This window comes from Oncorhynchus nerka, linkage group LG7 (assembly GCF_034236695.1).
Source record: "Oncorhynchus nerka isolate Pitt River linkage group LG7, Oner_Uvic_2.0, whole genome shotgun sequence".
NCBI classification, from domain to species: Eukaryota; Metazoa; Chordata; class Actinopteri; order Salmoniformes; family Salmonidae; genus Oncorhynchus; species Oncorhynchus nerka.
In genome coordinates this window covers 25889775-25906021 of record NC_088402.1, presented here as the reverse complement: position 1 = coordinate 25906021, position 16247 = coordinate 25889775, and the positions used below count along the sequence as shown (strand labels likewise).

The 16247-nt window shown below is 40.3% G+C and overlaps 1 protein-coding gene across 7 annotated transcripts in view; it reads right to left on the bottom strand.

Annotated features, from left to right (window-relative positions):
* The window catches only part of thrap3b (thyroid hormone receptor associated protein 3b), a 42865-nt gene extending 31038 nt beyond the window's left edge, over positions 1–11827 (bottom strand). For 5 of the 7 annotated variants that reach the window (XR_010464296.1, XR_003863947.2, XM_029663042.2 and 2 more), the window contains exon 1: positions 3350–3648. The gene's annotated coding sequence lies outside the window, so the exon portion shown is untranslated. The other 2 variants (XM_029663043.2, XM_029663044.2) reach the window with 2 other exon arrangements.
* Between the last annotated feature and the right edge of the window lie 4420 nt (positions 11828–16247).

Sequence of the window (16247 nt, the reverse complement as noted above, 5' to 3'; positions counted from 1 at the left end):
CCCGACTAGCATCACCACCCTGGATGGTTCCGACCTAGAATATGTGGACATCTATAAGTACCTAGGTGTCTGTCTAGACTGCAAACTCTCCTTCCAGACTCATATCAAACATCTCCAATCCAAAATCAAATCTAGAGTCGGCTTTCTATTTCGCAACAAAGCCTCCTTCACTCACGCCACAAAACTTACCCTAGTAAAACTGATTATCCTACCGATCCTCGACTTCGGCGATGTCATCTACAAAATAGCTTCCAATACTCTACTCAGCAAACTGGATGCAGTTTATCACAGTGCCATCCGTTTTGTTTACTAAAGCACCTTATACCACCCAACACTGCGACCTGTATGCTCTAGTCGGCTGGCCCTCACTACATGTTCGTCGCCAGACCCACTGGCTCCAGGTCATCTACAAGTCCATGCTAGGTAAAGCTCCGCCTTCTCTCAGTTCACTGGTCACGATGGCAACACCCACCCGTAGCACGCGCTCCAGCAGGTGTATCTCACTGATCATCCCTAAAGCCAAAACCTCATTTGGCCGCCTTTCCTTCCAGTTCTCTGCTGCCTGTGACTGGAACGAATTGCAAAAATCTTTGAAGTTGGAGACTTATCTCCCTCACCAACTTTAAACATCTGCTATCTGAGCAGCTAACTGATCGCTGCAGCTGTACATAGTCCATCGCTATATAGCCCACCCAATTTACCTACCTCATCCCCATACTGTTTTTATTTTATTTACTTATCTGCTCTTTTGCACACCAGTATCTCTACCTGCACATGTTCATCTGATTATTTATCACTCCAGTGTTAATCTGCTAAATTGTAATTATTCACTCCTATGGCCTATTTATTGCCTACCTCCTCATGCCTTTTGCACACAATGTATATAGATTATTTTGTTTCTACTATGTTATTGACTTGTTTATTGTTTACTCCATGTGTAACTCTGTGTTGTTGTCTGTTCACACTGCTATGCTTTATCTTGGCCAGGTCGCAGTTGCAAATGAGAACTTGTTCTTAACTAGCCTACCTGGTTAAATAAAGGTGAAATAAATCAATAAAAATGCTGTGTATGTGACAAAACAAGCTAGTGTAGAGAATCATCGTACCATCTAAACAACTGAAATATATTTTCAATAATCACATTTTGAATTTTTCAGCTGTTTAAAGCTGGTGTACAAAACGGAAAGTAAAAACTAAACTTAACTGGAAACATTGAAATGGAGCACAGAACAGATCTACCCCTTCTTAGACTTGCTTTCAATGAGAATTACATATCTATAATCCCATTTCTATCTGAATTTGGTCAGGTCGCCAAAAAAACATGTTGAAGCTTTAAATTATGACATAGCCTACACAGCCTAAGCCCTATGGTTGAACATATTCGGTAAATAATGATATTAAGAGTTGTAAGCCTCGGTTTCTTGTTACTGAGTATTGAATGCAGAGTCGGGTCCTCACTAGTCACCACTAAATCATAATTATGACTAATCCCAACCTAACTCGTCACTGGAAATAACACACATTTCATTACGCTTTTAAAACAATGCAATGCACTCCAGATCGCCACGGCAGCCAAAAGATGGTATGGGCATAATTGTCTAGAACACATCCATCCGTTTATATCGTCCTGAAAAATGAAATATTTCACTTAGATGTGCTTTATCTAAACAGTGTCCAAAATGATTCAACTCTTTTTCTCCTTCAAGTACCATGTCGCAATGCGCCCTGTGTCTGTGAAACAGAGATATTAAATAAAGGAATGAAGAAACGCCCCATCCAACTGACTGTCGACCCATCACATTCGCGTCGTCATGCTAAATCACACGGTTGCTAAACTAATCGTCACGCAATCCCTTCTCAAATTTAGAGTAAGAGTAGAGAAAGTTGCCTATTTTCCTCAAAAGTACGTAATGTCATGATTCCAAAGCTATATGATATTACAGCGAACAAGTTACTAATCTCACACCTTGGAAATGGTTTGCAACGTTGTACTTGTTTCTCGAAATTCATGCTAATGTTTGGTTTTTGAGCTAGGGCTCAATTGACTCCCATTCACTCCTTGAAGGAGAGCTCATTGTCACAGAATGCACCGCGCGGCCCATGGACGATTTATGGGCAATGTTCACAATGGGCGTTAATACGATTCTAATGGAGTACCCCATCTCCTCAAAAGCATCTCTGTGGGATAGCAACGTTACTCTGCTCTCGCTCTGGGTAGACGCCGTTTATAGCTCAGTGGCAGAAACGAACTGGAAGTTGGACTCAGTGAGTAAGACTTCTAAATTGATAGTGCTGTTTGTTTAGGCGATTGTACAGCTAGCTAGTTACTTCACATGCTTATATTGACTCTGCTATTATTGTGTGTAGCTATGTTTTCTAGCTACCTAGCCCAGCGAGAGAGAACTGCATTGTGGGTTTTGTAGTAGATTTGAGCTGCAACAGATTTCCTTAATTAACGACCAACTGAAACATTTGTCCAAATTATTTTTACGTTAGTGTTACTTACCACTCAATTTGTTTTGGGATGGATTATCCCTTCAGTAATTTGATATAGCAATTTTCACTGGCTAGTGACAACCGCGGAGTAGTCTAATCTAGAGCAATCTCATTTAAATATTGACATTGATTGGGAGCATTCTAGTCCCTGAAATGTTGCCAGATTGACATGTGATCGGTCTGCTTTTGGTCAATCAAAATACATAAGCTTTTATTTCAAGGATGTATTGCTACTCACATGATTAATGCTGGTGGAGTATTATTTAAAATTCTGGCTACAATACTGTAGGCTATTGTTGAATTCACATGAGGCTACATTATACAACACCAAAAAACAGATGACAGCAACTGTTTGATGCGCGACGTTAGTTAGGTCATTAACAGTTGGTGAATACATCTGTTTTTGCACTCATTTAGCTATTTAATTATCCTAATGTACTTGGCAAACAGCTATGTTTAGAGGCAAACAGCTGCTCTAACTAGTAGTGGACATGACAACAGTCAGTGTACACATACATTGTGGCTAGTTAGTTAGCTCAAGTCAAGGCTAATAATGAACAAGATTAACTATAAAATCAGGTAGCTAGCTAGAATTGCGTTTAACTACCTAACTAGTCAATTTTTATAGTAAACTGGGTTACACTTTAGTTGGTTAACTAGCTAACTACACTATTTTAGTATTCAAATGACTAGTTACCTGGCTGGAGAGCAGAGGGTAAGTAGCCGACTAAACTGGAGTTGAGTTTAATCGGCTAGGGGGTGGGTAGCTAACGTTGGCTAGCTAACTAGCTTCACTGGCAGACGTCAACAGGTAAAATAACTGGTTTATAAAACAACATGCCCTTTCACTTACCTCAGACTGGTTTCACACGGCTAAATTAGCTAGCTTGTTTGTTAATACAAATAAAATGTTAACAGTTAGCTAAATTGTGTTGCTAGCCAAACCAGACCAATACGCTCCTGCTGCTTTCCGACAAAGCAACTGAATAACGTTAACTCTACCCCTGACAAGGAGGACGCAGTTGCACGGTCGGTATTTAACTTTACAACCCGAAGTCATAAATGTAATTTTCTGCTAAATACATACATATTTCTGATATCGTAGCTAATGTATCGTACGCTAGCTACCAAATGTATTGAGCCATTTGGTCCCCTCACCAGTGAGTCGTAAGGTACAGTACGCAGCAGCAGTAGGCTAGTGAGGCAGAGATCGGTATACAATGACGAGATGCTCATATCTCCGCCCCAACAATGGAGTCGTTGTCCCTTTAGGCAGGAAGGCAGGTAATAAACCCATAGGAACAAATTATGCTTATTTTAGACATTTTGGCGAGAGTGAAACATCTTGCTATGCCTCTTCCTCTTTGACTGAGGTCAAATTTCCTTCCTAGATTTCCCTGTCAAATCTTTAATTAAGGCTGGCCCCCCATCTCATTTGATTATTATTTGGATTATTCAAATCATGCTTCCAATCAGTCATCCAGTAGCTACTGTAGGCTACTACTGTAAAATATTACCTGAACCTGCAATGTGTTGTGCTTTCCTGATGAGACGCATTTTCTTGGGCTCGAAATAGACTACAGGATGCACTGTTTCCTCTACCAGTATTGACCTCAATGAACATGCGCTCAACCCCCTTTTGCTTCATCATACTCTAAAATGTTCCGTACATTTTACAAGCAGTTGGCTACCTGTCCAAACTATCTGTCCCTAATGAAAAGGAAAGTGCGACTTCATTGAAATAGGGCTATCTTCTGTAAACCACCTCTACGTTGTCACAACACAACTGATTGGCTCAAAGAAATTAAGAAGGAAAGAAATTCCATTCCAGGTGACTACCTCATGAAGCTGGATGATAATACAAAGAGTGTGCGACGCTATAGGGTGGCTACTATATACAATATATTTAGATTTGTTTAACACTTTGTGGTTATTACATGATTCTGTATGTGTTATTTCATAGTTTTGATAGTCTTTACTATTCTACAATACAGAAAATGATTAAAAAAAACTGTTGAATGTGTAGGTGTCCACACTTTTGACTGGTACTGTACCTGAGAGATATAAAGATTTGTATTATTATTATTATTTATTTTTTTACATGCATTTAACCCATTATTTTTGGTACTAAACAGTTTCCATGTATTTATTTTTATTTAACCATGTAGGCAGTTAACCCACTTCCTAGGCCGTCATTGAAAATAAGAATTTGTTCTTTAACTGACTTGCCTAGTTAAATAAAGGTAAAGAAATATATATATATATAATTTTAAAAAGCGACAAAAACAACAGTTACAAACAAACGTACAGTCAATAACACAGTGTGTGCAAATGTAGAAGAGTAGGGAGGTAAGGCAATAAATAGGCCATAGAGGAGAAATAATTCAAATTTTGTGATTAACACTGGAGTGATAGATGTGCAAATGATGATGTGCAAGTAGAGATACTGAGGTGCAAGAGGGTAAGTAATAATATGGGGATGAGGTAGTTGGGTGTGCTATTTACAGATTGGCTGTGTACAGGTACAGTGATCGGTAAGCTGCTCTGACAGCTGATGCTTAAAGTTAGAGAGGGAGATATAAGAGATACTTCCATTCATAAAAATAAATAAAAAAACAGGTACTGGGGGCCTTCAGAAGAGTCTTGTGAGGCCGGTGGGCGTCCTAGAGCAAAACAACCGACATGTACCTGTTTAAGAGTCTCAGAAGTTGGCAGATCAGCTGTACCGACATCATACAAGTCCCAAGACGTTTGTGGGGGTCGTAGGGCCAACCGGAGACTGAAATATTAGTGAGAGTCTCACCTTTTCATAGAGGGGTCATAATAGTTTGTAGGCCAACCCGTTCGGACGATAAAGACACGAGAAGACCAATTGTTGGGATATCTCATGGTCTGACAAACACCGCTCTAGCTGTCACCTTTCACGGCAAGATGCGGAAGTGCGACATCGGTGGAAATGGTGGTGAAATGTTTTGTTGAATTCGCACGGCTCAACCAAATGTAAATTTTAAAAATAGACATTGAACTGACGTCTGTGCCCAGTAGGTGCCCCTCAATGAGGCCAACAGGAAGCTTAATCTGATTTGTGTCTAGTTCATAACTGTAAATAACTTGCACAAAGCAACACTCTATTTTAGTTAGGGTGTCATAGTACCCCTCAACCCAATTTGTGTGTGAGGAGGAGATGAAGGCCATCTGTTTGGGGGCCTATGTTGATGTTGTGATGTTGTAATTGAATAGTAAAAGCATTTTTTTTAAAGTTTTTTTTTTTAGGCAGAGCACCCAGTGCCATTTTTAATAGGGGAGGACTGGCTCGTGGTAATGGCTGGAGTAGAATGCTATCAAATGCATCAGACACATGGTTTCCATGTGTTTAATGCCATTCCATTCGCTCTGTTCCGGCCATTATTATGAGCTGTCCTCCCCTCAGCAGCCTCCTGTGGTGTCAGCTATGATATGATACCTTGAGTTTGAGAAAATCTCTTGGTTATTGAGCTACAGTAAGTGAAGTGGATCAACACTTGGATGATGATAACATGATTACATAATTGGTCCATGATCTGTACTAAACATACTGTAAATGCATACTTTATTTATGTAATTCTCTTCATGGTGATGTATCCTGAAATATGTACACAAAGGTAGAAACATTTCATATCTTCCATTGCATGTTTGGGTCTTATTCTACACACTGGCTATCGTTCTAACAAGCTCCTCCCCTAAACAAGACAAACTTTGTTTGGTCTAGACCTGACCAAATCTGTTCCACTCATATGTTTGGACATGACAGTATAGTACAGTAGACTACTGTCCAGTAAAGTAGAGCATATTACATTATACTGTACTCTACTCGTGTGCTCTACTGTACTGTACTACACTATACTCTATCTACTGTGCTGCACTGTATTTTACTGTGCTCTACTGCAACTAGTTTGTGACTACTATGATTTCCCGTTGTGACCAATTCAATTGCAGCTATTCTGTTACAGATTTTTCGGGTCACTCTGTTTAGCGATTTGATAACAGAGTGACGTGTTTTAAATACTTAGTAATTCATAAACAAAATTGTTAGCAGTAAAAACACTAACTAATTAGTAGGTCTACCTTTTACTTCTGTGAACTTTCAGAATTTTCCCTCATGAGGGAGAGATGTGAAAATATCTTAAAGATATGGGGGTTATGGTAACAGAATGACAAGACCCTAGACAATATTTCTTAAACTTATAGAAGGCAAATCATTTCTGCAAAACTAAATATAAATGTTGATATTAGTTGGCAAGGGCCTTAATTATCTTCAATGTAATTGTGTTTTAATATATTTCAAATACATTTTAAGACTTTGTAGTAGATGTTTTTAAGACCTTTTGCGTCTGCGTGACAAGAAATCAAAGCCTTTGCTTATTCTTAATTGTTACGATGTAAAACCTTTTTGTAAACGTATCTATGCCTTCATTTCCCCAAAATATAGACTCTTCACTTTCATTTGACACAATTTGATATGTACCTATAAACTTCCCATGTTGGTGCTCATGGGTCCTTTTTTTTACATAGAAATGACCATAGAATACTGTATCCCATGAATGGGTTTACATGGCTGTGTGTGTGTGTGTGTGTGTGTGTGTGTGTGTGTGTGTGTGAGATTAGTCATCTGTAGAGGACTGTATTAGCCAGTAGTAAATGTGTAACAGATTTTGGTAACACTTTATTTGGATAGTCCCTAGTAGATGTTCAATAACCGTCAACAACATTTCAACTAACTATCCTCTACCCTAGCCCTACCCTAAACTTAACCCTTAGCCTAACCTTAACCCTCACCCCACCCCTTATTCTAAACCTACCCGTAGCAAGTATTTGCTCATCAACAGACAGTTTGTTGATAGTATGACCAAGCACCTTTAGTAAATCTGCATTCTCTGTGAGAGCTTCCCATGTCTGGAATACACTGCCATCAGACACACATAACTGCACCACATATCACACTTTCACAAAATGCTTGAAGACCTGGCTAAAGGTCAATCAGATTTGTGAACATGGTCCCTAGCTGTGTGTTGCCGCTTTCCATGTTGTCTGTTGTCTGTAGCTTGTGAGGTGTGGAAACACTTTGTTGCTTTTATGAATTTTGTTTTGCTGCTTTTTGTTCTGTCTGTATGCTATGTCTTGCTTGTCCTATGTTGCTATGTCTTGCTTGTTCTATGGTGCTATTGTCTATATTGTAATTGTTTTTAATAACCTGCCCAGGGACTGCGGTTGAAAATTAGCCGGCTGGCTAAAACCGGCACTTTTACTGAAACGTTGATTAATGTGCACTGTCCCTGTAAAAATAAACTAAACTAAACTAAATCTGTACATCCTCTATATGGGACTATCCAAATAAAGTGCGACCCATATTTTTATAATCATTGTCCATTCACAGAGAGAGCGCATTGTGGGAATCTGGAGTCATTTCACTGTTGGACATGTTATTCCCCCCTGAAGTGTTTAAAATAAAAATCGTTGTATTCAATGGAATACACTGCCAATCTTTATCCAAAGCCAAGGCCTAGCCAGCCAATTCAGTAAAACCCCAGATGTGTTATGGAAGAAAACAGCACTTTTCCATTCAGAAGAAGGTAGATAAAGGGATTATTTTTGCACTCGGGAGGAAATCCCCATTAAAATCCAAATGAATAAGAATCATATTAATCCAGCAAGAATTACTGCATGAACATCAATAATGCAATTGTATATTTGTGCTCTTGTAAAAATGAGCTGATGTGTGTAGTAATGCGCCTCTGTAGTCCCCTTTTTGTTCTGTGCCATGTGTAGACCCCAGCAACAGTTCTGTATTTCCATTACCTTCCATTTAACAGGGCAGAAAGATGGTAGCATGCAGCTTGTTGGCAGATGATGCCTTTGTTTTGATGGTCTCATAAACCAGCATCTTTGCTCCCTGCTGAGAAGTCACGTCGTGTTGACTATATCACTGCTACCATGCAGTTGGGGTTTGAACAGTACCTGGCTGCAGGCTCCTGAAAGAGAACCTGATGAGATCAGGTGTGTTTGATCTAAAGCATAAATTGAACACACGTCATTACTCTGGAAACTAAATAGTGAGATATGTCATGCCCTGAGAGACTTGAGCAAGGAAAAATGCGCTCGGCTTCAACTCCGTGCAGCGACAGTGACTCCCTTTCTATTCACTGTGTTCTTATCATACTGCGTTGACATGTCCCATACTTGATAGTCTTTAAATAGGCTAACTGTGCACCACATACATACAGGGTATCATCATAATGGTTGTGGAAAGGAAACAAACCCGGCTGTTCTCTAAAACCATCTCAAGGACAGAGGAATTGCCTATCCAGATAGTTTTAAAACTATCTTTCTCCTACTGCATATATAATATAATCTACTCTACTGTATAACATATAACTAACCACTACCAGCTCCAAGATGCATCCTTTATCATTTTTCCAAGCACATCTCACATCTGTGGTAGTAAATTCACCCCCTTTTGACCTTAGAGGCTGCAGAGATAGTGACAAACACTATTTTTTTCTCACTCTCCCTTCCTTCCAGGTGCTTTTGGAATGTAGGTGTCCCTAGACCTGGTGGTGCCTAGATTCAATTTAGCCCATGTCCAATGTCCTGTCGACACATTGTGTAATGCCACATGCCTCCTAGACCTGTCAATCACTATTATAGACTGTTTATGGTCTCACTTTGGCTTTACATTCCATGAGGGAAGGGACTAAACAGGCAAAAGGTGGGTGACAATGAAAATTGTTGCCTCAAAGGTTTTGACCCTGTAAAGGTAACACTAACCTATAAGATGAAGATATGGCAAGGATTGTTGTAAACCTTAGGACATGTCTGCCGTATCATCCCTTTGACAACTCATTTACTAGCTCCTGAAGTTTCATATATCTAACGTCTTGTTATTCTGAGCGTTTTTATGACTCTAGACCTGCAACCAGTCAACTAAAGCCTTGGCCTATGTGAAAAAATCTTGGTGCTCTGCTTTACATGCACAATCCTTCAGGAAATGTGCTCCTTTATGTTCATGAAATTGTTGCACACCATGTAACTGCAAGCATAAACTAAATGGGGGAAGTTTTTATGCCAGTACTTGAGTCATCTAGTCATAGGCTTTCCAGGTTACGGGATTAGTACACTTGATGTCTTCATCCCACAAAAAGGCTAAACCAATAGCACATGTCAACACTAGGCCCATAGGACAATGAAGTAAGTCAACTCAAAAAGAAGGAAAACAAACAACCAATGTTGCATAATTTGGTGAGATGGGTAGTCTGTCCACGACAGGACTCCAAACCAACAGAACAAACACAAGGTCATGCTGCAATTCATTTGAGTTTTTATCAAATGTGTTTTGTGGTTTTTATCTGTGTGATTCCCAGTTTACTGCATTCCCATTGTAGGAATGCCAGTCCAAATCTGGAGTGTTGTAGTGAGTGACTGGCTGGCCACCATAAACTCAACCAAACACTGAGGTGGAAGACAACGTCTTTTGTCAGTACCTGTTTCTATTTAAAGCTTTGATCATTCCACTTCACTTTCACATGAGACTGGAGGTACATATTCTGTGGGAATAAGATGGCTGCTGCTATAGCGGTGATGCAAACGATTTTGTGCTGTGACCTATTTCCTGCTTCTGGCTGAGAGCTGTCCACAGTAGGATGCGTACCAAATGGCACTCTATTCCCTATATAGTGCACTATTTTTTTTTACCAGGGCCCATAGGACTATGTAGGGAATAGGGTGCCATTTGGGACCCAGCCTATGTGGCTCTAGTTGTGCAGAAACACACCGTCAAGTTTGAGGGTAATTCTGCTGAGTATGCAATGGGATGCTATGTCCCCTTTACTTGGGCTTCATTGCACAGAGTGGCGTGTAAGGCCTCCACAAGGTCTCTCCATCTCTTCCTGTCCCCCTTAGCTTTAACTGGGGTTAACTGTGCACCATGTCAACAGCTTCAAACCCCTCAACAGCTTAATAAAAATGCCTCAACAGCTTCAAATGCCTCAACAGCTTCAAACCCTTCCTGTTATTATTTTGTTGGTCGACATAATTGCCTCTCCTCTGTGTTGGTCACTTAACTCTGTTTACAAGAGGTTTATTTTTTTTACATAGGGTCATGACTGATTATATAGATATACAGTCGGGTATTATATTCAAAACAATGATATTGTTCTAAGTAGTAAAACATAATTATCGGCACCCCTGTTTTCAATACTCCGGGACCCTCTCCTTGCATCTTTCTTTCGACGCCAAACCCCCCCCCCCCCACTGGTGTGCGCGATCAAAGGGCTCGATTTGTGTGTCGTCTGATCATAGCACCGGTTCCAATCCAAGTGCCAATGCTGTTTTAGCAAACTCCAGGCATTTACAATTGTTGGATGACATGAAAATACAGTTCTTTGGCCACGCACACCCAGTGGTGGGTTTGGCCCCGAAAGAAATATGCAGAAAAGTACATCATACCTACTGTAAAATAAGGTGGTGGATCTTTGATGTTATGTTTCCACTGGTCTTGAGGCCCTTGTTAAGGTCAACTGCATCAAACTCGACCAGGTACCAGGACATTTTAGCCAAAAACCTGGTTGCCTCTGCTAGGAGGCTGAAACTTGGCCGCAAGTGGATTTTCTACCAAGACAATAACCCCGAGCACACATCAAAATCCACAAAGAAATGGTTAATTGACCACAACATCAACATTTTGCAAATGTCTTCTCAGTCTCCAGACTTGAACCTCAATAAATGTGTGTTTTGCATTCTGTATATACAAATGGTCTAAGATCCCTCCCAATGTGTTCTGCAATCTCATAAAACATCTTTGAAAAAAGTGCAGGAGTATTGAAAACAGGAGTGCCAATTATTTTGACTTTCTTTTTTTAGATTTGTTTTTTATTTGTTAAACAAAGCAATTGTATTAGTATAAAATGTCATTTTCACCATAAAATAGCATTGTATTACTTTATACAGTCTTTTTTTGGTTGAATCAACGTTGTTTCCACGTCATTTCAATGGAATTACCTTGAACAAATGTGGAATAGACGTTGAATTGACGTCTATGCCCAGTGGGGTCATTGTATGTCCATTTAACTCATTATATATAATGGCTGATCTACTAAATAATTAGTTTCAGACCTGCATAACTACCATCACACAAGATCTGTCTAAAAACAAGGGCTAGGTAAGCATGTAAAAGTAAGAAATCCAAACATAAAAAGAGAACTCACCTCGAGTCTGGCAGCGTGAAAAAGAGAAAGTAAAAAATAAGAGCAGGAAGCCCGATGAACCACGGGGGAGGAATACAAACCCTGGTTCTTATCTGGCATGTGCTTGATAAAAACTACAACGGTAAACAATCTGTATACTGCACACGTTGTTCGTTTTATTTAGTGCAGCATTGTCTGTAGTTATGTGGGATTCTGTGTTTGTATATGGTATGTCTTCAGCCTCTAGGAAACCATGTGTTCAGCAGGGGGAGTTGACTTTAAAAACAATTCAATGGTAGATTTTATGAGGACGGAGGCAAGGGTCAAAAGTTCAATGTTATTCATGTCTAAAGGATGGCCTCCCTAGATGCTAGTTCATTTCAGTAGACTCGGTGTTGTTTAGTCTGTGGGAAAGGACAACACAGTGTTGTGGAAAATGTGTCCTGTAGTGTTTTGGTAAAGTTAAGCAGAAGACCTGCCTCGCCCTTTGCAGATGACGGACATTTTAAAATGCAACACGCCGTCCATACCACTGTGGCCAACGTGGGACCAGAGAGGAAAGGGCCCTGACACACAGGTTTCAAATACCTGTCTGTCATTTTTCAAAATGGTAGAAAGACTAACACATCAGTCACTAGAGATACTGTAGCATACATGGTTGAAACATTTGCATAATTGTAGAAGATTCAAACTATCCATTGTCAAAGGTGTGATACCACATCACAATGTACAGACCTCGCCCTTTATCTATTTATGCAAATAGTCCACCCTAGCTAGCTCTCCAGTAACCAAAGGGAAATGGTTCTGTGTATTATCATATAGAGCAGTAGGCAGCTCTTGACCTAGCTACAATACCATCGAGATCCTATTAAATTACAAATGTGCTAAATTACTAGTATTCCTAATTCTATGATGCCTACACCTATAGACATCAACCTAGCTTTTTCCCAGAACACGTGACATGAGCAGCTGGGACCCTGGTGACATCACCTGGTTCCAGTAAGTACACCCTAGGAGAACATTGAAAATAAGTGAAGGGAAGGCTCTTCGTCTACCTCAATGCACTGTACAAGGGAAACAATGGGAATAAACCTTTTGATATACAGTATGTATTAGTGTCTTCAGCTGGAGTGCCAAATAAGTCACATCAATTTATTGTAGTCCTGAGTTACTGCACTGAGGACAACAAGTGTTCCTAAAGACACAGAAAAAGCTTTTCTCTCCAACAGAGAGGGCATACTTTCAGTGCCAGAAAGCTGTTACGGCTGCTGTTTCAGTAGGCCCAGTTTATTTAGCTGGATATTCAATATGTTAGCCAGGGCATGAAATAAGCACCATGACCATAGCCTAGGGGAATTTGTTGTAATAAAGGGTTCTATTAAAAGTTAGTGGGCTGCCCAGGGATGCTGAAAAGAGAGTGACCACAAGGCATATTATGTTTGATTGCAAAGGGATCGTGAACACACACCTGTTGTAGTGTCTGCTTTCATTACAAGGGTCAATCATCATGGGGTTGCAACCCAGAGCAACAGCTAAACAAATACAGCCTGTCCTGCACAGATAGCAGGTGTCTGACTCTTAGTGCAGCAATCTTTTTGTCCTTTATATCGACCGTCTAATGTCCAATGAATCAAGTCAAATTTACTATCACAGTTCATTGACCTTTTTTTAAGTTAAAATTTTACCCACAGTAAACACCTGAGATGTATAACACAACTTGAACACAACGAATGCCCACCAAAGATCAATAGTTTTAGCCCTAGCAACCAAAACCCTGAAAGATTCACTGTATAATATGTTAGAATGAGGATTAGACATCTATAACAGCAACCAACAGGATTGTTGGGTAGGTGACTTTCTAAATGTAATCTGTTAGTTACTACCTGTCAAATTGTAATCGGTAGTGTAACTTTTGGATTACCTTAACTCAGTAACGTAATCTGATTACTTTCAGTTACTTTTGGATCACTTCCCCTTTTTAGAGTCATTCGAGGAAGATAAAACGGATCCATCATACGCAGTTGGTGTCACAGTGGTCTCTGACTTGTGGTTAGAGTCGCTCTGGTGAACAAATTTGAAATTGGGCTTTTCAATGTTGAATTGAATGTAATTGTGAAAAAAGGTGTCAATGTATTTTTTTCGTAAACGTCCTTTTCTGAATTTAAGTGATCCAAGAAGTAATAATCAAGTGTTTTTTTTAATACATGTATTCAGTTACTCTCCAACCATGGCAACCAATCAACACCACAATAAACTATCTGTAATGTCATGAATCAAATCAATTCTCTTCAGTTGCCACTTTGGGAACCTTCAGCGTTTCAAATGGAGGCAGAGGCGGCTCAATCCATCATAATGGATCCTGTCCCACATTCCCAATGAATCAAGTCATTGCCTGTGTCCCAAATAGCACCCTATTCCCTACATAGTGCACTACTTTTGACCAGAGCCCTATGAGCTGTGGTCAAAAGACACAGACCCTCTTGGCATAGACCATGACTGAAGCCCATATGTCATTGGACTGTCAACACTCTCCTATAAATAGATGGATAGATAAGAGTGAAGCTCCTTTCTTCAGTGATTTCATCAGCTGCAGGTGATCCATCACGTGGATCAGACCTGTTCTGGAAACGCTGGTGGTGCCTGAATGATGATGAGAGATGAGTCATGTTTTGGTATTTTTGAGGGAATAATAACAGCAAAAATCTTAGTTGCGTTTTGTTTTTGGATGCTGTAAAATCACTGTATTGTGCACAAGGCATTTGGGAAACACGTGACATTTTCACTATCCTTCGGACCTTTTTGATGATTTAATCCGATCCTAATGATATTTGCTCTACTCACTGGAGTATCTGTAATAAAGATAAATACGGATGCCATTATAAAAGACCAGCAGGAGAAATCTGAACAGTTGTTGAACGATCCTCTTGGATCCGCATCATGTTTGTAAACAAGTGCTGCCACCTTCTGGCATAATGAGCTTATGCCTCTGCCTCAAATGGCAGCCCATTCCCTATATAGTGCACTCCTTCAAAAGTAGTGCACTATAAAGGGAATAGGGTGCCATATGGGATGAGGATAATGACTTATCCGATCAAACTAATAACCAACAAACCTACTCAAAATTACCATTGTCCACTGAAGCAGTGGTGTTTTTCTCTCTTGAGAAAAGAATAAGTAATTATTGTCTGTAATGGAGGTTTGAACCTGACTCGATGATTTGCATCACCAGCTGCTACTCTGGGTAAACAGGCTGGCAATCCTACCCCAGTCATTTCTAGTGAAGTGTGTTGTGATCAGAGAGAGCAGCTGTAATGCTGCACTTAACATATCTATCCATCTCTCTCTCTATCCATCCCTCCATTTTTCACTCTTGGTCCCTTGATCTGACAAAATCCATCTCTCTCTCTGCCAGATTAAGGGACAGAGAGTCTCTTAACCTCCCTCCATCTCCCTCCTCTCATTCACCACTTTAACATTTGGAGAGTTTGGGACTGAGGTTCTATCTGCATTTTTGTCAAAATGTAGCTATTGATGTAGCCTTGTTCTGTTCTCTATCTATATAGTACTCTAAATACCAAAATGCATGTTGTTAAGTTCAAAAGAATACTAGATAAAAAATTGCTGACACCATTCAAACCAACAATGGTTCAGAATTTGAAAGAAAATTATCTCAGGACTCATATTTTTGCAGCTAGAGCCTTTATAGAACCAGCAGCGACATGGAACAGCAGACAGATACTGTACTGTGTCCTGATAGAACCAGCAGCGACATGGAACAGCAGACAGATACTGTACTGTGTCCTGATGGAACCAGCAGTGAAATTGAACAGCAGACAGATACGGTACTGTGTCCTGATAGAACCAGCAGCGACATGGAACAGCAGACAGATACTGTACTGTGTCCTGATGGAACCAGCAGTGAAATTGAACAGCAGACAGATACGGTACTGTGTCCTGATAGAACCAGCAGCGACATGGAACAGCAGACAGATACTGTACTGTGTCCTGATAGAACCAGCAGCGACATGGAACAGCAGACAGATACGGTACTGTGTCCTGATAGAACCAGCAGCGACATGGAACAGCAGACAGATACTGTACTGTGTCCTGATGGAACCAGCAGCGACATGGAACAGCAGACAGATACTGTACTGTGTCCTGATGGAACCAGCAGTGAAATTGAACAGCAGACAGATACTGTACTGTGTCCTGATGGAACCAGCAGTGAAATTGAACAGCAGACAGATACGGTACTGTGTCCTGATGGAACCAGCAGCGACATGGAACAGCAGACAGATACGGTACTGTGTCCTGATGGAACCAGCAGTGAAATTGAACAGCAGACAGATACTGTACTGTGTCCTGATGGAACCAGCAGTGAAATTGAACAGCAGACAGATACGGTACTGTGTCCTGATAGAACCAGCAGCGACATGGAACAGCAGACAGATACTGTACTGTGTCCTGATGGAACCAGCAGTGAAATTGAACAGCAGACAGATACGGTACTGTGTCCTGATGGAACCAGCAGCG